Consider the following 24735-nt stretch of genomic DNA (forward strand, 5'->3'; position numbering starts at 1 on the left):
GGGTGAGCTGTCCTCATACTCATGAGCAGAATGGAAACACTGGTATATTATTGAGTCCACTCTCTCTCTCTCTCTCTACTGGCGTCCTTCTCTCTCCCCAAATCCTTCTGGGTTGAGGCAACAAAAATTGTAGTGTTCCTCAATAACCGGTTGCCTATTCCAACACTTGGTAATCTTTCTCCTTATGAAAAGTTGTTTGGTCAAAAACCTGATTATTTTATATTACGAAGTTTTGGTTGTCTTTGCTATCCTTTTATTTGGCCATATAACAAGCACAAGATGAACTATAGATCTATTAGATGCATTTTATTGGATATAATTTTCTCATAAAGGGTACAAGTGGTATAATTCAGTCACTTCACAAGAAATTATTACAAGACATGTGGTTTTTGACGAGAAACAATTTCCAGAAATCTCTCAAGAGAGGAATCCTTCTGAACCTTTGAATTCAGCACCAGTCACTTTGCTACCTATTCCTTCAATCACTGGTGCGCAAGAGAATGATATCTCTTCTCATGACTCTCTGTCTCTTGAACAAGGTATAACTGCAAGATTGTCTTCAATTGATACTAATGAATCTTTATCTCATGTTGATGATCAGACAAATCAGCCACGTAAGAAAACACAGTTGATTCAAGAGATTCTGGATGCCACACATGTTGTTCCTGCTCCAGATGTACAGACACGTTCTATGACTACTCGTTCCATGAGTTTCCACCATGTGTAGACTGCCACAAGGTATCATTTACTTGAATGACTACTTGCAGATGGTAGTCAGAGTGACGTAGAACCAACTTCCTACTCTCAGGCGTCCAAGTCTATTCACTAGCGCACTGCTATGGCATCTGAATTTCATGCTCTCGTACAGAATGGTACGTGGCAACTTGTTCCTTATGATCCATCTATGAATGTTGTTGGTTCTAAGTGGGCTTACAAAATTAAGAGAAAACCTTATGGTTCTATGGAACGATACGAAGTCAGACTAGTATCTCAGGGTTTCTCTCAAGTTCCTAGTGTCGATTTCACTGACACTTTCAGCCCCGTTGTTAAGACAGGCACTATCAGTACGGTTTTATCTTTGGCCACCTCACAAGGATGGGACATTAAGCAGCTAGAGGTTCACAATGCTTTCTTGAATGAATTTATTCAAGAAAATATTTATATGAAACAACTCTCTATGGTTTTCGTCAAGCCCCTCGGGCTTGGTTCTCTCAACTCAATAGCAAACTTCATGATCTTGGCTTCATAAATTCTCAGTGTGATCCCACTCTCTTCATTTACACCAAAAATAATATTTCTCTATATATTTTGGTGTATGTTGATGATATTATTGTTACTGGTTCTTCTACTGCTCATATTTCTTAACTCATTTTGGATCTATCTTGGAGTTTCTCTCTTAAGGGCCTCGGATCTCTACACTATTTTCTTGGAGTAGAAGCTCATCAAGACAAGACTAGGTTGTTTCTTTCTTAGAGGCATTACATTTTGGACCTCCTACAGAAAACTAATCTGGCAGCCTCTAAACACTTGGTCACGCCAATGGCTCCCACGTCCAGATTGTCTAAATTTCAGGGAGACCCGCTTCCTGATCATACTCAGTATCGTAGCATTGTTGGGGCCCTACAGTATGTTACACTCACACGACTAGATGTGGCATTTGCGGTGAACAAGGCTTGCCAATTCCTTCAAAACCCGACCAATGATCATTGGACAGCAATGAAATGCATTTTGCGTTATCTCAAAGGCACAGTTGGGTATGGGCTATTTTTTGCATCTAATTCTCTTGGGTATTTAGTTGTTTTTTCAGATGCTGATTGGGCCAGTTGCCCTAATGACCGCCAGTCTCCTGGCAGCTATGGTATTTTTCTTGGGTCTCATTTAATCTCCTGGAGTGCGAAGAAACAACCCACCATTGGCTGTTCTTGCACTGAAGTCGATTTTTGCTCATTAGCTAACACCACCACCAAATTACTACGGCTTCAGTCTCTACTACAGTATTTGGGTATTCGTCAATCTGTTCCGCCTATTCTTTACTGTGATAATATTGGCGCCATGTATTTGGCAGCACATCCGGTGTTTCATGCTCGTACCAACCATATCGAAGTGGACTTTCATTTTTTGCGTGATCATATTCTTCGTAAAAATCTGGATGCCCAATATATTTCTACTAATGATCACCTGGCCGACATCTTTACCAAAGCTCTTGCTCCAGCTCGATTTAATTTTCTCTGGTCCAAGCTTCATGTGCTTCCAGCCCAGTTTCGCTTGAGGGGGCGTATTAAGGAAAGCTCTCCAAAAGGTAACTTCACAAGTCTGACAATTTCCAATGGAGGCTCTTAGTCCAGCTTAGCAGCTACCAGTAAAGGATCTTTAGCAACTGCTAATGAAAGATCTCCTTCAAGAATAACAGTTACTAATGAAGGCTCTCATACAGATTTGGCAACCAGTAAATTAGAAAGAGAATTAATTAGCAATCTTTGTACATAGGCAACTGCCTATTCTATTCTTAGTTTCTTTTATTATTTTTGCTCTTTGTACATAGGCACCTATGTGGACATCCATTCGAGCAGTCGCTGATGCTGAACTTCTCTTGGCTCATTTGTACTTCTCACATTGAAATGTGCATCTGACATTACTCTCTCTCTCTCTCTCTCTCTCTCTCTCGGGATGGGGCTCTGAATAGAAATTTGGAAACTTCTCTTGGCTCAGTTTGTAAAGAGTACAAATACAAATATGTATAGTGCAAATACATAGAAAATAATACTAAATATAAGGTTTTGCACTCTGCATATTTACATTTGTACTCCTTCCAGACTAAGCCTTTGAGATCCAAATTGATTTGCTACATGGAAGGTTGAAGCTCAACAATAGATGATCCAACTAAAAAACTAACACACACACATACACATTGGGAGTGGGTTTGTTATTTAGGTTGTTTAATGAATAATGAGCTTCCCTAAAACAGCTAAGTATCTTTCATGTATAAGGTTGACATGGAATTGTGGGTTGATCACTTGGCCAATCAAACAGAAAGAGAAGGCCTGACGAAATTTTGTGTAAATGCATGGGAATTAGATTTTAGGAATGAGATAGACTTGACATGAACTTTAGTTTCTGCCCTGATGAAAATTGAGCCTTATAGTTGGGAGAGAAAAACATCCTTCTTGGAAACTAATAAGGAAGAAAGAGAAGGATTGGGATTGTTGTCAAATACTCCCTCCCCCCTAGAGAGAAGAGAAGAAGAAGAAAGTGAATGTGAATGGTTGAATGCATGTTCTACCTTACTGTTTTTATTGTTACTAGTTAAAAGGAAGGGAAAGTTTCTTAAACTACCCCTAAGTTTTAGGAAATTGATTTAGTCACCCATACTGTTTAGAAATTGACTTAAAGTACTCCCATGTTTTCTGACAACCGACTAAATCCTCCCCTACCGTTAGTATGCCATAACAATCCGTTGGCATGTGATGACACATGACTTATATAATTTTTATATTCCAAACATACCCTTTTGGCCCTGGATGAAATTTCAATCATGGTTTTCAAAACCGGACCAGACCGGTTGACCCATAAACTAATCATGGACCTAGGTCCAGTTTTAGACCTCAAAACTGTTTGACTCGGGGTTGGACCGGTGGTTGGATCGTTTGACCCGAGAGCTGGTGGCCAAAATGGCTCTGTTTTCGATCCGGCTTTGAAAATCATGATGTCAACTTTACCCTTTCTTGTTCTTCAAAATTTCAAAATAAAACTGATTGGATTTAAATTTTCAACCCTCCATTGCAAAGGAAGAGCACAGCCATGGGCAGAGACACCCTTTAATCTTTCTTTTTCTACAGAATAAACACTTTCCATTTTGTCGTTTTCTAAATACATACTCTTTCATTATTAGTAGGGTCTTGCCTAGTCATATGAACAACAACTACATGGTTGGACATGGAAGTTATAATATGCAAGAGTTTTGTATGGGTCACAACTCAAAGCACAAATTCTTTGTTTCAGAATTCAATTACTGTGCTATATCTGCTGCCACTCTCTGTGCATCTGCAAAAGCTCATAACAAGCCTGGCTTGGTGAAACCCACATTATACAGTCCAGTCTTGCCTTTCCAACTGTCTAGAAATGGCATATTTGGATAGCCGTCTTGGCTGTAAAAGAATTCTCCTCCTTAAGCCATAAAGGTACATTGCTTCTGTATCCGGTTTCTAGAATTACCGAGTCAAATTCCAGAACTCTACCATCAACAAACTCTACACCTTTTGGTGGTGAATCTATGGATTCTAAGAACTACCTTGATTTCTCCATTCTAGATTTTGGCCAGAGTACTGACATCCATAGCTAGGGTCTTTCCAGTAGTCATCTTCATTTCAATGGAACCAATTTTGGGCATTTTAATCCCAGTTTTATAGGAAGTCAATTGAGAAACCACATTGAAAGACCAAATGTTGATCTTCCCAATTTACATACACTTCCCCTGTTGCATTTGGTCAGAAATTTGTTCATCTTTACTTATATCCAACTTCTAATAATGGCCTCAATGCCTCTAATGGGATTTTCTCCATCACTTTGGGACCTTATACTCTTCTCAACAACTTCAATGCTTTACAAATTGCTGAGGCTTTAAACTATGATGTCATTCTTAAAGAGTTTTCCCAATCAGCTTGTACTGCTATTTCAATGTTGATTGTTGTGAGCGTCAGAAAATGGCTCACTTAAGTTGAATTGGAGTCGCCACCCATCAGTTGAGGAAATGGAGGTGATGGGACCTCTAAGAATGGTTTCAAAATCATTTATCGTTTTATATAGTGACTCCAAAGCCTTGGCACTGACTACAATAATCTGGGTAAGATCGAATGGGAGAGGGAAGGGGTTAGGCACCCCTCTCCCAGGTCCAATAGGTGGGGCCCACATGGTATCCCAAATAGGCATAATCACAAATACGAAAAAAGCAAATATTTAATCCATAAAAAACTAATTAATATCAAAGGAAGAACAAATCAACATAAAAGAAATTCTTCCTTATTTTTACTTATCTGTTTTTATTTTTTTTTATTTTCTCTAATTAATTAAAATATTTTTTATATTTTTTATTTTTATGTTTTTTAATTATAATTTTTATTTGTATAATTTTTTATTTTTCTCTAATCTTTATTCTTTATCAATTATATTTTTTATGAAATCCTATTTGTATATTTTAGGGAATTATTATTTTGTTATTTCTTTATTATTTTTTTTATTTTCTTGAATCTTTTATGTTTTTCTATTTATCTATTTCTTTTATTATCTGTATTTTCCTTTTTTTAATTTTATCAGTTATTATTATATATTTTTTATTTTTCTTAGTGTCTTATTTCTGTGCTTATTCATTGGATTTATCATTTACTCATCATATTCTATCATGAAATTTCTATTATTATATTTTCTTATTTATTTCTCTATTTTCTTCTTTTTTTTTAAATTCTTTTTAGTCGTTTTTTTTTTTATTTCACTATTTTCTCCATCATTATTCCAATTAGCTATCTCTTATCATAAATTCAAGAAGCAAAATCAAAACTATATTCAATTTGAGTTTAACTTATCTGGAAGATCACAAAAGAAGTAGCATAAGCAGAAAGGGAACTGATAAAACAAGCTAATCAATATATTGGTATCAGTTCTAAATGCAATATCAAAAGATAACTAATCAGATTAACATAACAAAGGAAACGGGAATACTGGTAAGACCTAACTGTTTTTACCTACACAGAACCTAACCTTCACAACGGAGAAATAAGAACATGCTGAAATGAATAACAACCTAACTAGCGAGGGGAGCCCGTGCTCAGCACGGGCGAGTAATACCGAGTAAGTGGGAGAATAAAAAAAGAACAATAAATGCTGTAGTTGTGGGATCCGAATCCGGGTCTCTAATGTAATGAACCAATTAATCTATGAAAAATATATATTACATAATAACAAAGAGAAGAAATACAAATTTTATATGCATGAGTACAGAAAAGATGTTACAAAGTTATTAAACATATAATTCCCAAAAGAAATACAAATTTTATATGTATCATTATGAAACCATAACTGCTTACAAATTACAAGTGTCTAACTAATAAATCAAATAAAAAACAATCAAAAGAAAAATATCACACTTTGTGGTATATGCACTACAATATTATGTATTAGGTATATAGCTAGTGATCCTGTGCAAGCTCTGAACTCAAAAATTCTCCTTGTGGAAATCAAACTTGGTCGTCGTCTTCCTAGAGAAGTCCTACGCTAACTGTCGTAACTCACCCATCAATCCAGGAGCCCGACAGTAGGACACCCCTGCAACAAGTTAAAATTAACCCATCGTTAGTTGGTTCTAAGAAAGCTCAGTGATCATGAATGGAACTGTTCTGTGTTTAGAGTTCAGACGACGGAAGGGAGCTATTTAGTTGCTTATCAATGCGCTGATCAATGCGGTTAACGGCGACGTGCTTGAAAATGTTCCGCCAGTTTGGCCTAGCAAAGTGGGTCTTCACCCGTGTCCCGGACACAATATCTACTCCGCTCTTGGCGTGGTGGAGCGATTGGAGCATGGCAATGAGCGTCGATCGAGCATCACCTTCCTCGTAGACACTGGTGCAGTAGTTGTGAAGCTCGATGACCCCATCTCGGTCGTACTCTACAACCTCATTCAGTACTCCCCCGAACCACTCAAATGAGCCCTGCTCACAGGTGACCCATTAGAAGTAGGGTCGTTTCGTGGCAAAAGGTTTCTTCTTGCTGGCCTTGGATCCAGCTTCTACAACACCTTCCTCAACACCGTTCTGTTGCTTGATTTTGTTCATAACGTCTTTAACTATGCTGGTCAGTGGTGTGGCTCCAATCCCCAGCCCAACAAGGAGCAGGACATCATATTCTTTGTAGTCCTGTGTCGGGGCTCCATATGGGCCATCGATCAACAGTCTCGGCAACCTGCTTGATTAACAGACATCATGTGAGTTTCAGAGTTAGAACTGAAAATTAAAGCACAGAGAACACTCGTGGAGATTTAGGTGGATTAGGTTTTTTAAAATCAATAAGGCTTTGCCTATGGAGCATATAGTTTAACATGAAACTCAAATAGTAAAAAAAAAACAATCTGTTAGACTTCTCTTGGGATGAAGAATTTGCCAACTCTATTTTCAGAGTAGTGGAGATAGAGAGGAAGAAAATCTCAGTAGGTGGAAGTATCAACAATTAGGGATTATTAAATAGTAAAAATTAGAGCTTATTAAAGCAACACTTAAACTACCACTCTCACTGGTAATAGATGTTATAAATGGAGAAAAGCAAATGAAGCTATTATTAGCAACCCATGAAGCAAAAATCCTATAAATGGGATATGCAAATTAGTGGTTATAGATTAGAAATTTACTAATTTCATAACTATCTAAACTTGTAAGTTCAAGCCATAAATAGCTACAATCTAACTTCACCCAGTAAGCACAAGTCCTGCAAAAGAGGGAAAAAATCCTAGCTAAAAGGTAAGAAAAAATACTGCAAAAAATGAAAAGAAATCAGTAAAAGTATAACCTCAGGCTTAGAGAAGAAAGAAGCTCAAAAAATAGCATGGGGATTGGTTCTCATTAGCTATGAAAAATGGCCAAGAAACCAAGACCTAACCGAAAGAGTATACAACCATGAAAAATGCAAAGTCCTCTCAAAAGACCCTCTCTAAGTTGGAGGAGGGAGAGAGTGGGAGATGCTTAACCAAAATCCTAGAGTCAACCACCACCAAAAATAAAAAACATTAGTAATAGGAAGGCATTCTAAAAACTAATCGAAAACCTAAATGACCACAATACATCTAGAAAATAAATAGCAATAAACCAATAGCGTCTCCAGCACATTAGAAAATTAAATTGAAGAAATCCAATGTTCAGAGATGATTCCTATGTCCTATTTCACATTAAAAATAACAAAAATTTAGGATTCATAGGAGAAACATCTCCATTTGCTTTGTTTCACATCCAAAATACTTGAGACTCTAAATGGAAAATTACCAGGAACCCAGAGCTAGACCAAGAGGGCTTGCAATAAATGGAACGTAACTTGAAATTCCAAACCTAGACGAACCCTGCAAGACAAAACTCAATAAAAAGAAAACTAAAAACCAAGAGGGCAAGCAATAAATGGAACATTACCTAGAATTCAGATCAAACAACAAGAAAAAAAAAGTCATGAACAGAACAAACTCTCTTCAGAATTGGCCTTCAACTCGGTAAACTTCTTAACAACGCGAGGGAGGTGTTTCTGAGAACAACTCATAGTGAAAGCTCTAGGGATGATGAATAAGATGGATTTCTTGCCCTTGGTGAGGTCAGAGACAGTGATAATCTAGAGTGATTTGAGAGCGAAAGAGAGCCACATCCGCAGCAGAGACGACATTGTTGCCATTGGTGATTTCAGAGACAATGATGGTTTGGAGTTAATCGAAGGAGTTGAAGAGAAATGGCCTTCGCCTTTATTTATGCCCAAGTGAACCAAACCATGAGCAAGAGACAATGATGGTTTGGAGTTAATCGAAGGAGTTGAAGAGAAATGGCTTTCACCTTTATTTATGCCCAAGTGAACCAAACCATGAGCAACCATGGATTTGAGCTGGTTGAAGGTCAAGGCCTCGCCGGATTCATTGGTGATTTCAAAGACAATGATGGATTGAAGTTAATCAAAGGAGTTGAAGAGAAAATGGCTTTCACCTTTATTTATGCCCAAGCGAACCAAACCATGAGCAACTGTGGATTTCAGTTGGTTGAAGGTCAAGGCCTCATCAGAATTAGCGTCCACGAGAGCAAGCTTGTTAGAGTAAAGAAGAGTTCCTGAAGAGAAAAGAGACTTCTCACTATGATTGAGAGAGAGAGGGATGAAGGTTAAGGCCTCGCCGTAATCGGAGTTCACAAAAGCATGCTTGTTAGAGGGAGTTGATGTGTAGAAGATAGACATAAAAAAAGAACAATTACAGGCCTTACTTGACTGAATGTGGCCTGAGATTGAGATCGACTACTGCAAATAGGAGAGTTCTTATCATCTACAACGAATGATGATCGATGCAAAGTAATCGCTAGAGGAATGAGAGAGGTCGATCATGCTTTGTGTGGGGATGCTATTCGGGTTCAACAGAGGAGCTGAATAGCCTAAATCACCATTGCAACTAACCTCTAATGCGCCAACAAAGGACAAATTATCATCAATGTATTAGAGGAATCACAAGTGATGACCGGAGTTGATGCTACTGTCATCGAACAAAAAAGGTTCTGGAAAATGGAGATGAATTGCTGAAAATTGCACAAATGCTGAATGAGCTTTATTGTGTTTACCCCTTTTCACGACTGAAGAACAGGGGTGAATGATGATCTTTGAGTGGTGCTGATGGGATGAACGAGGGGAAGAAGAAAAAAACAAAAGGGAAAAGGAAAGAGAGGGAAGGAAGAGAGAGACATAGAGAGAGAAGAAAATTGAGACAATTAGGGAGAAAGCAAATCACCGCTGTTGTGAGTTGCAACAGAAATCAGGAAGAAACAGAGAAGGCAGAACGAGGAGGAGAAGAAGAAGAAGAAGAAGTTGATGATGATGATGATGACGATGACGATGACGACGATGATGATGGAAAAGAAAAAAACGAGAGAGAGGGGCTGGAGGTGGAGATTGGATTAGGTTCATCACCACTTGTGGTTCGGTTCTTGCAGAGGTTAGGGAGAACGAATGGTAGGTTCGGATTGGACCAGGATCAGGCAGATTTGGAAGGATAGTGGTTTAGTCAATCTAAAGCCTCAAAACAAAATCTTTATGTTATGGAGGGGTAAACAGGGGTATTTTAGGCTAAAATTTTACAGGTGGATAGAGTATCCTAGGTTGATAGGTAGGGTCAGATTGGCCCGACTAGGCCCGGATTAGGCAAGTTTGGGGTTCGACCAATTTAAAGCCTTAAAATAGAATCATTTTATATAAGAGGACAAATGAGGGTGGTTTTGGTTGAAATTTTGCAAGGTGAGGTTTTGGGGCATTCTGGGTTGAATGATGGGGTCAGATTGGCTTATTTATGCCCCAATCAAACAAATTTAGGGTTTAGTTAATTTGAGGCCTTAAAATGGAATATTTTTGGATGGGAGGGCAAATAATGGTGTTTTTGGGTTGAAGCTTGGTAGGTAGGAATTTTGAGGTGTCCGGGATCTAATGGTGACGTTTGGTTGGTTCTAGAGGATCATGAATGTGGGAATTTGGGTTAACGAGAGGATCCAAAATGGAATCTTAGTTTGATGGATTTGTGGTGCGATATGATTGATTTAGATATGCTAGGATCAAGGGAATCTGGGTTGTAGGTTTTCAGGCCAATGAAAGGGCTCAAATGGAATCTTTGTTTGATGTAAGGGTAAATAAAGGAATCTTAAGTTGAAATTTGATGGGTAGGTGTTTCGGGAAGTCTTGAGTTTGATGGTGGTGTTTGATCTAATGGTTCTATTGTAGATGAGTGTTGATCAGGGCCAACGGATTGGTATAGGACAGATTTAACCATGAATCTATGGGTGTTTGGGCTACAATTTGGGTTCTTTAGGTTTTTTGATGTTTCAAAAAGATTGGAAACGTCTAATTGGGTGTTTGGGGATTCAAGTGGCGACCGAGCAAAAATCGGGTGTTGATAGCAACCCTTCTTTGTTGTGAGGTAGCAGATTATGAAACAATAAAGATCCAAAAGAAGCACACAAAGACTTTTGCAAAGATTAGTTTTGGAAGAAGGGTTAAAAAAAGGAAGGAATAGGGCTTGAGGTAAAGGAGAAAGGTCCCCATACAACATTGTTCCATGACATACAAGCCATTTTATTCTTGGCAAAGTGACCCCTCCTAGTTATCAAGAACCTTCAAAATCAGGGTATATTTGCTGTAAAGAAAAATATCAAAACAACTCATAATGTGAAAACTATTTACTTTTGGCAAAGTGACTCCTCCTAAGTATCAAAAACCTTATGGAATTAGGGTATATTTGCCATAAGGAAGACATTTAAAACAAATAAAAAACAACATTGAAAGCAACTCAACATGTGCAAGCTATTTAATTTTGGAAAAGTGACCCTTCCAAGGTATTAGAAACCTTACGGAATCAGTGTATGTTTGTCGTAATGTGAAAACTATTTAATTTTTGGCAAAAGAACACCTCCTAGGTATTAGAAACCTTATGGAATTAGGGTACATTTGTTGTGAAGAAAAACATTTAAAGCATATAGAAAATCAAGGTATGCTTACCGTAAAGAAAAATACAAAAAACAAACGAAACACAACATTACGAGCAGATTAGGAACTTGATATTTCAATTTAATCACAAAGTACAAAAACACTCATAAATATTCTTCATTTTTTCTTTTTTTTTCTTTTGAAAACATTTTGAAAGACTTTAGCAAAACATTTCAAAAAATTGATAGAGGTTTTGTAGTTGATATCTACTTTTTTGTTAGGTAATAAGTATCCTTCCATGCAAGAGAAAACTATGCTCGAAAAATCCAATAAAACACTTGATAAATCTGATGATGTTGTAAAGTGTTGTGCTTCCAAATGCCTCAGGTTAGTATTCTCACTCATGCTCCTTAGGGATGATGGGTAATTTGCAAATTCAACAAATAGTGTGATTGTCGAGAGTTATGTAGTTTTTGGGCATGCTACCACATGCTTAGAGAACGATGGTGGGCCTATTATCAAGTTTTCATTATTGAAGTTCTTTCCTTTTTTTTCATTTTAAATTCATCATTTTTAATCCTGATATGTTATATTGCAATTGGAAATAAAAGAAATTAATGATGATAGAATGTACATTATGCTGCGAAGCAATCAACAATCCACTATGTATTGGGAAATCGGTAAGCATTATGTTATGCAATAATACAAAAACACGACCAGCAATAAAAAATGTGCTATGTTGCGATGCCAATAACAATCTGTAAGTCAAGAAATCAGTAAGAATTATGCTATGCGATGATGCAAAACAATGTTAATTAATTTCTTCACCACGAGGGACTTTAGTGCCATGAGGGACTTTTTTGCTATGAGAGATTTTATTGCAGCAATGGACTTTGAAACATATATAATTTAAATGTGAATTTAATATTTTTTTCTCTAAAATAGATGATTTTTATGTCTGATATGTGTTATGCCATGATGCGAATAACAATCCACAATATGCTAGGAAATGAGCAACAAAACATTGATATGTTGGCCACAAGGGACTTTAGTGCCACGAGGGACTTTAGTGTCACAAGAGAATTTGTTTCCATGAGGAACTTTAGTACCGGAATAGACTTTGAAACAGATATAATTCAAACAAGAAATTAACATTTTTAACTAAAACAGATGATTTCTATGTTGTTATGCCGCAACGCAAATAACAATCCATGGTATGCCAGGAAATGGACAGTGAAATGCTGATATTTTGGCCACAATAAACTTTAATGCCGTAAGAGAGTTTGATTCCACAAGGGACTTCAGTGCCACGAGTGACTTTGATATAGATATGATTCAAACGAGAAAACTAATATTTTTTTGAAACATAATCAAAATAATAAATTGATGATTTTTAATTAAAAACTAATTATTTTTTATTGTAGGGGACTTTAATGCCATGAGGGACTTTGGAACAAACATATTTTAAACAAATGGTTTTTAACTAAACTTGATGAGAAATTAATGACATTTAACTGAAACATTGATCATTTCTATGCTAAAAATGTGTTATGTTTTGATGCAAATATTGTTTCATGATGTGCCAAAAGGGTGAAAAACTCGTGTTATAGAGCGGTGGAAATATTTTGACTCATGGTTTATCAAGTGCAGAAAAAGTCATGTGCTATAGATTAGAAGGGTTAGAATCCATCTTATGGACGACCAAATCATGCTAGGTGGCTGGGCAAAATTTCAAAAATTTTCAAATCCTTCTGGCAACCAATTTCTCAGTGTTTTGAAAAACTACATTTTTCTATATCGATCTTGCATTGAACCGGACAAGATTTGAAACCAAAGCAAAAGGGGAAATTATACCTGATACGAATACTACAAACACAGATCCCAAGGTGGACGTTCAGACTTAAATCAGTCCTAAAACCAGCCTTCATTTAAGATGGCGCAATGCATGATGAAGCCGGTTCAACAACACTATTTTCTCCAAAACTGCTATCCAACTTGCTTGGATTGAATGGGTTAGTGAGCCAGATCTTTCTCAATGTTTTTCTTGCAAAAACTAGAAGAAAAACTTATTAAAAATCAGTTCTTGAAAGCCTAGGTCAAATTAGGGTTTCTTAGGAGATGTTGGTAGTTGTTTTGTGTACTCAGGTTTAGTACCTCAAGGGTACTGTTGTAATTTCTCCCTTGTTTATATTGTACGACTAGGCCAGTATAAATAATAACTTTTACACTCACCCCCAGTATTCAGGAGGGTTTTCAGTCCACTCGACTCTCCTCTCTTCTCTCTTTTCCTCTCCTCTCTTCTCTTGCTCTTGCTCAACATGGTATCAGAGCAAGTCGTCCAGGCCTGAAGGGTGGTGTCAAGTAAACCTGCTGTTCAATGTCATGCAGATGGTCTCTCCATCTCCTAGAGCTGCTCCCCTCGAAACGCTAAGCTGTTGCATCCAGTTCGACCCAGAAGTTATAGTGACTTTTCATCTCCCAGAGTTGTCTCCATTGAACTCCTAATCTAGTGTACTCAATTCGACCCAGAAGTTACAGAGTCTTTTCATCTTCCAGCCCAGAAGTTGTACCTCTTGTCTGCTCGACTGTGGAGAGGCTATTGTTTGAGGTTCGTAGAGGGAGTTCTAGTTTACAGAGAGACTATCATCTGAAACAAAAAGAGGTACTGGTCATCTTCTATTCGACTGCCCTACTGATTGTCTGCTTAGCCGATTGATGGACTGTTGATTGACTGTTCGGCTACCCTATTGTTCTCATTGACTGGTTGGCTATCAGGCCTACTGATTAGGTCATTCAGACCTAGTGATGTATTGCAACTACAGTGTTTCTTTTTGATTCCTACAAAATCATAGGTCATACAGACCTGTTCTTGTACTGCAACAACAGTGTCCAGACTTTGTTCTCAGTAAAACCCTAGGTCATACAGACCTGTTCTTGTACTGCAACAACAGTGTCCAGACTTTGTTCTCAGTGAAATCGTAGGTCATACAGACCTGTTCTTGTACTGCAACAGCAGTGTTCAAACTTTGTTCTCAGTGAAACCATAGGTCAGAAGGACCTGTTCCAGTACTGCAACAATAGTGTTGCCTTTCTTTCCTGTTTCTTCTCTGGGGGAGTGTAGGCATGAGGAGAAACTGGTTCAGCTTCTCTCTCTACCTGACCTTCCGCCTTTTTGTGTTTTTTCTCGTCGTACCTCCAGTGCCACCAGACTCCTTGGGGGAGGATCATACTCACTCAAGTATTTTGGCTTCCAATGATGTCCTTGAATCTATTGAAAATGATTCATCTACTGCTAATGATCTTGACTGTCCTATTACTCACAGGAAGGGGTGTTAGATTGTGCACCACCAAACATCCCATTTCCAACTTTGTTTCCTATGAGAACATTTCATCCTCATTCCGTGCTTTCCTTACCTCTATTGACTATGTCCCTATCCCTAAGAATGTGGCAGAAGCTCTTTCAGTTCTTGAATGGACAAATGTCATGAAGGAAAAAATTAATGCCCTTCACAAAAATGGCACATGGGAACTTAATGATCTTCCTAAGGGAAATGTTCCAGTTGGATGTTAATGGGTGTTCACAGTCAAGTATAAGGCTGATGGAATAGTGGAAATGTATAAAGCTCGCTTAGTGGCAAAGGGATTTACTCAAGTATATGGAGTTGATTATGCAGAAACTTTTGCCCCTGTTGCCAAGATGAACTCCATTAGAGTCATTTTCTCTCTTGCGGCTAATCTGGATTGGGATTTACACCAGCTTGACATCGAGAATGCATTCTTGAATGGTGACCACGAAGAGGAAGTTTACATGATTCAACCTCCTAGTTTTCTGACTCAAGGCAATGAATAGAAAGTGTGCAAATTGAAGAAGTCCTTATACGGGCTAAAACAGTCACCAAGAGCTTGGTTCAGTAGATTCCATGTTGCGGTTCAGCAAAAGGGATACAAGCAATGTAAATCAGATCGCACACTGTTTGTGAAAAGGGGAGAAGATAAAATGGCTGCCTTAATAGTATATGTGGATGACATAATTGTTACTGGTGACTGGAAGGATGAAATTCATAGTTTGAAGGGTTTCCTTGCCACTCAGTTTGAAGTGAAGGATCTAGGACCTGCCAAATACTTCCTTGGAATTGAAGTTGCCCGTTCAAAGAAGGGTATCTTCATTTCTCAAAGGAAATATGTCCTAGATTTACTTTAGGATACTGGAAAGATGGGGGTGAAGCCAGTTGACTCTCCCATTGATCCCAACCATAAATTAGGTGACAGCCATGGTGAACCTCTCAAGGATGTGAAACAGTTTCAAAGGCTTGTAGGGAGATTGTTATACCTTTCTATGAGTCGCCCAGACATTGCTTATGTTGTTGGTGTCCTTAGTCAGTTCATGCATGTTCCTAGGTCCTCTCATCTTGAAGCAGTAGAGAGAATCCTCTGATATCTAAAGAAGTATCCGGGTACTGGCTTGTTATTTCAAAAGCACGGACATTTGAAAGTTGAAGTTTATACAGATGTAGATTGGGCTGGATCCCAAAGTGATAGAAAGTCTACCAGTGGCTACTGCACCTTTATAGGAGGGAACCTTGTTACATGGAGGAGTACAAAGCAAAATGTGGTGGCTAGATCCAGTGCTGAAGCTGAATATCGTGCTATGGCCCACGGGGTTGCTGAAGGCATGTGGATAAAGAATTTGTTGGGTGAATTGGGTTTCCCAGTGGCCAAACCTATAACTCTATTCTGTGATAACAAAGCATCTATAAGCATTGCTGCCAATCCGATGCTACATGATAGAACAAAACACATCGAAGTTGACAAGCATTTTATCAGAGAGAAAGTTATCACAGCCGAAGTGTGTACTCCCTATGTCACGTCTGAGGACCAGCTTGCAGACATCTTTACAAAGGGTTTAAATCTTTCTAGACATCATGATCTTTGTGACAAGTTGGGCATGATTGATATCTATGCTCCAACTTGAGGGGGAGTGTTGGTAGTTGTTTTGTGTACTCAGGTTTAGTACCTCAAGGGTACTATTGTAATTTCTCCCTTGTTTATATTGTACGACTGGGCCAATATAAATAATAACTCTTACACTCGCCCCCAGTATTCAGGAGGGTTTTCAGTCCACTCTCCTCTCCTCTCTTCTCTCTTTTCCTCTCCTCTCTTCTCTTGCTCTTGCCCAACAGGAGACAAAGAGAACAAGAGAGAGAGGTGTTCTAGTCTGATCTGCCCTCTTCTTCTTTTATATCCTTATGGAGCACTCTCCTAATCTAATTAGGAGATTATCCAAATACGATTTGGATTTGGACTCTATTAAGATATAAGACTTATCCTCTTAAGAGGATAGGTGCTTTCATACCCAATACCAAACTCAGATTCGACCCAAAGCACATAACATGACAATTTAATTAATCTTATTAATTTTGGGGCTTAGGCCCATTTACTTCAAAGGTTCATAACCTAAGGTGTTGTATGGCCAATTTAGGCCTGATATTGTATGGTATGGGACCCCAGATTGATCTAATAGAAGCCCACATGGGTTCGGCGTTGGGCCGAATTCACTGCTTAGGGCTGTGAACTCTTGACCCAATCAGCACTAGTCTAGTTTGGGCCCAATATTTACACCTAATTGATCATTGGATTCAGTCACCCTGTGAAGACCCAAGGATAATGGACTCATGTAAGACAAATCTCATAAGGTAATAATCCTTGTAGTGGTCTCTTACACTTAACCTCTTGGCCCATAATGATCAAAACATTGCCCGACAGGAAATGACCTTTCCCCAGGTTGCAAGGTGCAGTGCCACACTCTCTGCTCGGATGGATCCCAAGATTAAAATCTTTTGCAAATATTTTTTCATAAAATTACAGTGTACAACATATAAATACATTTTGTAGAACCATATTTCAAACACAGGTGAATTCACTACGCAGTTTAGGTTTTCATCAGAGAGAGCATATGCCTTGATATTCACTTTGTCCAACAAAGGAGTCAATCCTGTCATTATAATCACCCACTCAAATGAATTCTTAGACTGCCCCAACATACCCAAGTATTTGACCCTTAATGGATCTCACCGGTTGGCATATCAAAGATAGCCCCCTCCAACACCTAATGCAATATCAGAATCAATTCTTGGGTTATGTGTAACTTTCTAGTTTTGCCCATTTATCTCCAAGGTCTAGGACATAACTGGAAATTGGGTTGGGTTCAATAATTCAAATAAATACCCATTGAATGTGCTTGGGGTCTAACCCTAGCAGCTGAGACAAGTTGCTCAAACTCCTTGGTAGCATACTAGTGTCAGCCTTATCATGATAGATTCCCCAAATCTATCCAATTGTTGTGAACATTCTAAACTAACATGAGTCTCTTAAGTGTCCAATTTAAGGGGTAATACACATAAAAATACCAATATTAACATGAAACAATAATGTACTTTGTTATTTTACAAATAAATGTTCATGTACATCAATCTGATTAGAGCTAAGGGCATATACTGTCTAATAGAAAATATTTTGAGTCACTATTTGTCAAGGGGCGAAAAAACTCATGTGCTATAGGGAAATTAAAATATTTTGATTCATGGTTTGTCAGGGGTAGGAAAACTCATGTGTTATAGAGCGGTGAAAACTCAATGATTTGCGATGTGATAGGGTAGACTTATGTGCTATAGGGTGGAAAAAATGATTTACGGGGCTACAATGGTAGAAAACTCATGTGCTATAGTGTGGAAAAATAATGTGATTTTATATGTGATAGAGTGATGAAAAACAAATTATGATGCAATGAATGTTCAAAAAGATGGAAATTCGACTAGGTGTCTATTGCATACTTTAATGAGAGATAAGAATGACCACCTCTTCCTCGGAAAGCAAAGATTAAAACACATTACACTTCAAAGACATAAACATTGGATATGCGAAAATTGCTAATTAAAGATTCACATCAAGAAGCACCCATTGGAAGGGGGATGCCCCTATTTTGACCAATAAAAATGATGTATAACAAAGGGATCAATTGCTCAATTTATGGTAGTGAAACTGATGATCTATCGAAAATGGGTACCTATGGCAAATATCAAATGAGGGATAGAGTTGAATTTACTCAAACTATGTTAAGTGATAATTTTGTCATGCTTCATTTGTCATAATGAGCTCAAGGTAGTCCCTTTCCAAAAATTAAAGAGTTAATTGAGGGATACAATCCATATATCAACCATACCCATATGGGAGCTATATGGATTAAAGCTAACTTTTCATCTAGACATTATAAGGTAATTACCATTCATGAAGCATGGTCTGTTTTTTAGGATGAAACCATAATTCTCTTGAGTTGTAAGGATTAAGAGAAAGTAACCATTAACTATTGATTTAATTGTGAGCTTGCTAGTAATATTCTAAGAGACCTTTGCTCCATAAGTAATGGCACCAATCTTGAGTTTTTCGCCAAGGACCTTTGCATGGAGGCATAGTGATTGTTTGTTAAAGTTATTCATCACCATCTTCCTTACATCAAGATCAACCTTTGGTTGCTATTCTTCTCCTGACCGAATAAATCAAGAAGAGAATGCTTCACTTTGCTCAATTCATCCTTTTCCATGTTGTTTTCACACTCAAGTTTTAGAGAGTTTTTTGATGACTTACATTTTTTTGCTTCATACTGCTTCTTTTTATAGCCGCAACTTGTGGTGATCAGTAGTGCATTTAAAAAGGGTTTGATGTAACTTGAATTTTGGTCTTCTTGGACTATTTGTCTAAAGTAATTTCTTTTTAAATGGGAGTGTTCTTTGATATAGTTCAAGTAACATTCTTTTGCTGGAGATTGATTGTTCTTTTGGTAGTTTTGGTCATCTACTCCTCCATTTGAGATGATATTACAATTATGTTCATGTTTCCGTTGTGTTGGGTCTTTCTAGTTTCTTCCCTTGTCCAAGATCATTTTGAATTTGAAGTTTTGTTTTGGATTTCATTAGTTGAATTCAACTTGCTTGGTGCAATTGTTACATTTTGATTAGACATACCTTCCAACTTTATCTTAAATGGGCATAGGGAATCAACATTCAGCTCTCTATCCTTCATTAAGTTCTTCTTTGTTTCCTTATTTTCTAGTTCCACCAATCTTGCATTTAGAACATGGGAGGACATAGAAGATCTTCATCTTTTAAAATCGTATTATTTATGCTCTTTAATCTAGTCACCTAATTTCCACTATCTTGTTCAGGCACCACTCTTTCCTTATGGTTTCTAATTGTCCAAGACCCTTCATTGTTCGGAGTTATTATTGTGATGGGAAGCAGCACCCATTAGCTCAAATGCTTTACCCATTTTGTCACACAGATTTGAAACCCTATTTTCATCTTCAATTTGAAAACTTTCTGTTACTACTTGAGGGGGAGTCGTAAACACTTCCTTGATTCTCTTTGCCCAATTCTTACCATAATTTTTTCTATTTGGACTTAATATGGAGTTTTGAGAGCTTGGTATAATCGCTGAAAAAAAGGGGGTCGATATTTCTACGTGCATGGTTTTTTGTCGTGCATTTCTTATGTAGATATGTAATTACATTAATGCATGGTCTCTCATCTACTAGCTTCTTTCACGATTTTCCCCTAATGAAGAAATCTCGCCTTATTAGGTCGAATTTAAATAGATGGGTTTGTTTTGTCAATTTGCTTTTATAACCTATAGACCCTCTTTGTTCATCTTTGCCAATAGAGTTTTCGACTTTAAGTTGGTCTTTTGGAGAGGTTATACTATGAGTTATCTTCAAATATCTCTAGTTTGGCTTAACGATATTCAATTTTTCCTTAGATGGTCTCCCTCAAATAACCTTTCTTGAATATTTTAGTCATCCAAAAGCTAATCCAACCATTCCCCTAGAGTAGGTCTGTTTTCCTCTTTGTTATTTTCCATAGATCTTTGGTCATACACCTCTCTAGAAAGAGCTCTCTCTATAGTGGTGTTTTGAATTTTTTTTCCCCAATGGTAGATCATTCCATTGGTCAATTTAAATTTCCAAGGGAACAAAGTTTGAATTTTTCTGTTCTTAGATCTTTCCATTGGCCGATTTAAATTTCCAAGGGACAAAGTTTGAATTTTTCTGTTCCTAGATCTTTCCATGGGCTGATTTAAATTTCCAAGGGAACAAAGTTTGACTTTTTCTGTTCTCAGATCTTTCCGTTGGCCGATTTAAATTTCCAAGGGAAACATTTGGCTTGAGATTGAATTTTGTTGTTCTTGGAACTATGATAAAATTCTGTAGTTGCATTTTTAATCCTTCAAAAGTCCTTAAAAAGAGAAAAATATAAAACATGGAAACTAAAATGGAGAAGTAAACAACAAAAGGAATCGCAAAGAAATGGCAAAAAAAAGAGAGAAGAACAAGAGACTAAGCCTAAGAGGAAAGTAAACTTAGAGGCACAAAGGTAGAAAGGGGGATAAAATAGAAGGAACACTCCTTGTTACTGTCTTTCCAACCCTTTTGAGAATTTGATCTCACCATACTTTAGGTTGTGTTTGGTTGCAGTGCAATATTCTTTGCAGTAGTACAAATGCATGGGATGGCAAATGAAAAAAATGCAAATCCTCTTTTAATTTTGTTTTGGGATGTCTTAATTTATTACATTTGTACTACAATCAAACAAGATAAACTAAAATTTGAAACAAAAATAAGTCAGAATTTACACTCAAATCATTTGCACTGCCATGGTTTTGCATCAATGCAAATTTATTTGCATTGCAATCAACATAGCCTTACACTCAATTTGGAAAGAGTACAAATACAAATACATATAAAATAATACAAAATACGAGGTTTTGCACTATACATATTTGCATTTGTACTCCTTCCAACTTGAGCATTAGCATCTCTCTTTGAATTAGAAATGCACTAATATTTGGACTTTACCTCCTTTCTTCCCCCTCATGTGTGCATAATAATCTCACTATAGAAAAATGGACTTCTAGCAACAAGCAAAATTGTTGCTACAAGTACCCAAAACTGTTGTTAGAGACTTCTAGAAACGGATTAGCAACGCACACAAAATCGATGCCTCTTTTTCCATGGCGATAGGTTCTCGCAACGGTTTTCTAAAACCATTGCTAGAGTTTTCATTTAGCAATGGATCATGTCTGTTGCTATAACATTATAAAAACTGTTGCAAAATTACATATAACAATGGAAAAACTGTGGCTAAAAATATTTAAAAAAGAAAAATTGGTCATTTTATTGCAACGGTTCATTATGAAAATTGTTGCTATATGATACCTATTGCAACGATTCAAACAGAAAACTGTTGCTACATAATACCTGTCGCAATAGTTTTTCATGAAAACCATGGTTATAGAATGCTCATCGCAACGGTTTATAGAGAAAATCGTGCCTACAGAATGCCGATCGCAATAGTTGAGACAGGAAGCCATAGCTACAGAATGCCTACGCAATGGTTCTTCATGAAAACCGTGGCAACATAATGCTTATTGCAACAATTTATAGAGAAAACCGTAGGTATAGAATATTGCAATGGGTTATAAAGAAAATCATGACTACAGAATGCCTATCGCAACGGTTTATAGAGAAAACCATGGCTACAGAATGCCTATCGCAATGGTTTATAGAGAAAATCATGGCTATAGAATGCCTTTTGATGATTAATTTTAATTAGTTAAATAATAGTTAATATTTATTTATTTCTATTTTATAAATTATTATTCTTTTGTTAATGAATTTATGAAATTATTAATTAATAATCTATTTTCTAGTTTACTTATTTTTAAATAACAATCACATTAATTGTTATTGTAATTCAATATTAATGAGGTAATAATTTGTTAATTATTAATTATATTTATTTACTTTGATAAAACCATAATTATTAATTTACTAGAAATAGTAATAAATAAACAATAAATATTATTAATTAATACTATATGATTATTATTTATTAATTTTCAATGCATTACATTAAATAGCTAGGAATAAAAAGATTGTAGCTAAAGATGATTAAATTCGTAGTTATAGCCACGAATAATTAAAATTCTGTGGCTATAGTGATAAATAGCTTTTAACCACAAACAAAAAGTTCTTTAGCCACAAACGAACTGACTGTAGCTATAAGTCACTTTTTAATTTTGTATCCTACAGCATCGAATACTTTACAACCGTGGTTATAAATATCTTTTAGCTACAGACAAATAGTTTGTAATCACAGATAATATATCCGTAGCTAAAGCTCAACTTTTTTGCCACGGATGTGAAGTTATCCGTGGCTATAGCCTTTGTTTTAGCTACGGCTTTTATGACCGTACTAAATTATAGTTGCTAGAAGTCTGTTTTCTTGTAGTGTCTCTATGAATTTGAAATTTGAAGTTGTTGTTAATCTCATAGATCAGTTCATGGATTGGATTACTGAACCACCTCCCACCAAACGTGGTTGCCATTTTAGTTGCAGAACACGCACCTTGCAACACTCGTTGCCTTTCTTTTAATTACCTCCTTTCTTCCCCCTCGGGTCAAATGACTGATGGTTGACTGCTTGGGTCAACAGTTCTTTCATTGTTTCAATGGTTTTTCTTTTTCAAAATAGGGATTTAGGGTTAGTACAATAGTGGTGATTTCTAGGCCAAATGATTTAACCATCCAAATCAATGATGACTTTAAAGTCATGGCTCTTATAAAAGGTCTTAGTTTTGCTCATCATCTTGGTCTGGATTTAATTATTATTCTCCTGTTCGATCTTGTGTTGGAGGACTCTACATTTCTACAAATCCACATTGGCACATTCTCTCTTTTGTGTTAGATTGCAAGATGCTTCTCTCCTTTCAGGCTATCTCGGTTTCCTGTGTTTGCAAACAAGGTAAAAGTGCAATACACTCTTTTGTCAAGTTGACAATCTCTCTGTTTCTAATCAATGTTAGTATGGTGATCCCCTCTCTTTTCTGTTTGTAATAATTTGAAATCAGATTTTTGTTGCTTATGCTGAGGTGTAATCTGAGCTGTGTTGGACCAGCATGACCCACTTTTGTAGGTTGCCCACACTATAGCAAGCCATGCCTTGTTGGTATGTAGGCCTTGGTAGGTTGTGCCTACTTAGCACAAATCCCTTTACAGGGAGCTTAGTATGGCCCAAGGCCCAGGACTGGTGAAGTCACATCTGCACCCACAGAATGTGTCCCATAAACATCCCACAACACATCTCAATCGTGTATTGGAAACATCTCCCAATGACAAGTACAGGAGATGTTTTCAATGCATGCTGAGATATGCATGTAGGGCATTTTTGGGCGTGTCCTATGGGTAGGGGTGTCAATTGGATTGGATTTGGTCCAACCTAATCCAGTCCAATGTAAGTCCATTACAAATGGACCAGGTCCAATCCAATCCAATGAATATTTTGGACCATTTGTACCAATCCAATTCAATTTTTGGACTGTCCAATATGTTCAAATTCTTTTTAATTTAGAAGGTTTGAATCCAAACCTAGTCCATTGACACCTATATTCTTATCTTATATCAATGGATCAGATATTGGCTTAATCCAACCCAGTCCAATATAAATTTATTATGGATAGACCAGGTCCAATCCAATCTAATAAATATTTTGGACTGAATTGGTCCAATCCAATATGTCTTGTTGGTTTGTGCAATTTGTCCAAATTGATTTTGGACTGGACAAAGTCCAATCCAAAACCGGTCCATTAACACCCTTATCTGTGGGGGGCAGATGTGAACTCCGGGGCTGGTAGGTGTGGGCCATGCTAGCCTGGCCAATTCTCCATGCCATGTTGGATTACTATAGTGACTAGGCCAGGCCGACCCATGAATGGAATTGGGCCTATGGGCCTCATTAGAAAAAATGGAAAACAAATAATGAGAAATTAGCTATTTTTTTGTTTTATATATAATAATATTATTATGAATTTTTCTTTTCTTTTATTTATGTATATATTTTTTAGTTTATTCAACAAACTTTTGACTTGGATTTGAGAATGCTTGACATTCAATCAGCTGACTCATCCTCAAATCTATACTACTTTAAAAAGTATGAATAGCCTAAAGAATATTTCTGGAATTTTCTGAAGACAAAACCCCTCTATATTTAAATTTATTGATAAAAAATGAGGGCAAATAGGGTAGTTGGTTATTGATATTAAATGAGTTGAAAAGAGGTAATTTTAAGATTTTCAATGCTTTCAATCTCTCTCATTAAATCTAACATTTAAATTATTAATTTGTATTCACTTTCATTGAATCATATATTTAAGGCTTTTTGTTTTTTTCTCAACATTAAATTCTATAATTAAATCCATACATAATAAATTAATAATTTCAATAAATAAAAACTTATACTTTTAAGAAATTAAACCATTTTGGTCAAATGCGCCAATCCATGTTGCCACAATTAAATAATAAAATTCAAAAGTATATAAAATGCAAAAAAATATAGAAATTAAAAAATGGGGACATTTTAAACATTATATATTTAACATATTAAACAACAATAAGTATGATAAACAAAGTTTTAAAAACTGACACAGAGGTTGGCCCGCTTTTCCCTT

General features: G+C 36.7%; 1 long non-coding RNA gene across 2 annotated transcripts; it reads right to left on the minus strand.

Moving 5' to 3' along the window:
• Nucleotides 1-5902: 5902 nt before the first annotated feature.
• On the minus strand, nt 5903-11441 carry LOC104602152 (uncharacterized). 2 transcript variants are annotated; one of them, XR_016084019.1, is made up of 3 exons: nt 8019-9947; nt 6406-6948; nt 5903-6315 (listed from the first exon to the last, which is right to left on the minus strand). It is a non-coding gene; the product is annotated as an uncharacterized LOC104602152 (long non-coding RNA). The 2 variants fall into 2 exon arrangements; XR_736030.3 differs by having other exon boundaries at nt 5903-6948; nt 8019-11441.
• Nucleotides 11442-24735: the final 13294 nt, after the last annotated feature.

Source organism: Nelumbo nucifera, chromosome 3 (assembly GCF_055504915.1).
Source record: "Nelumbo nucifera cultivar China Antique chromosome 3, China Antique-T2T, whole genome shotgun sequence".
Taxonomy (NCBI): domain Eukaryota; kingdom Viridiplantae; phylum Streptophyta; class Magnoliopsida; order Proteales; family Nelumbonaceae; genus Nelumbo; species Nelumbo nucifera.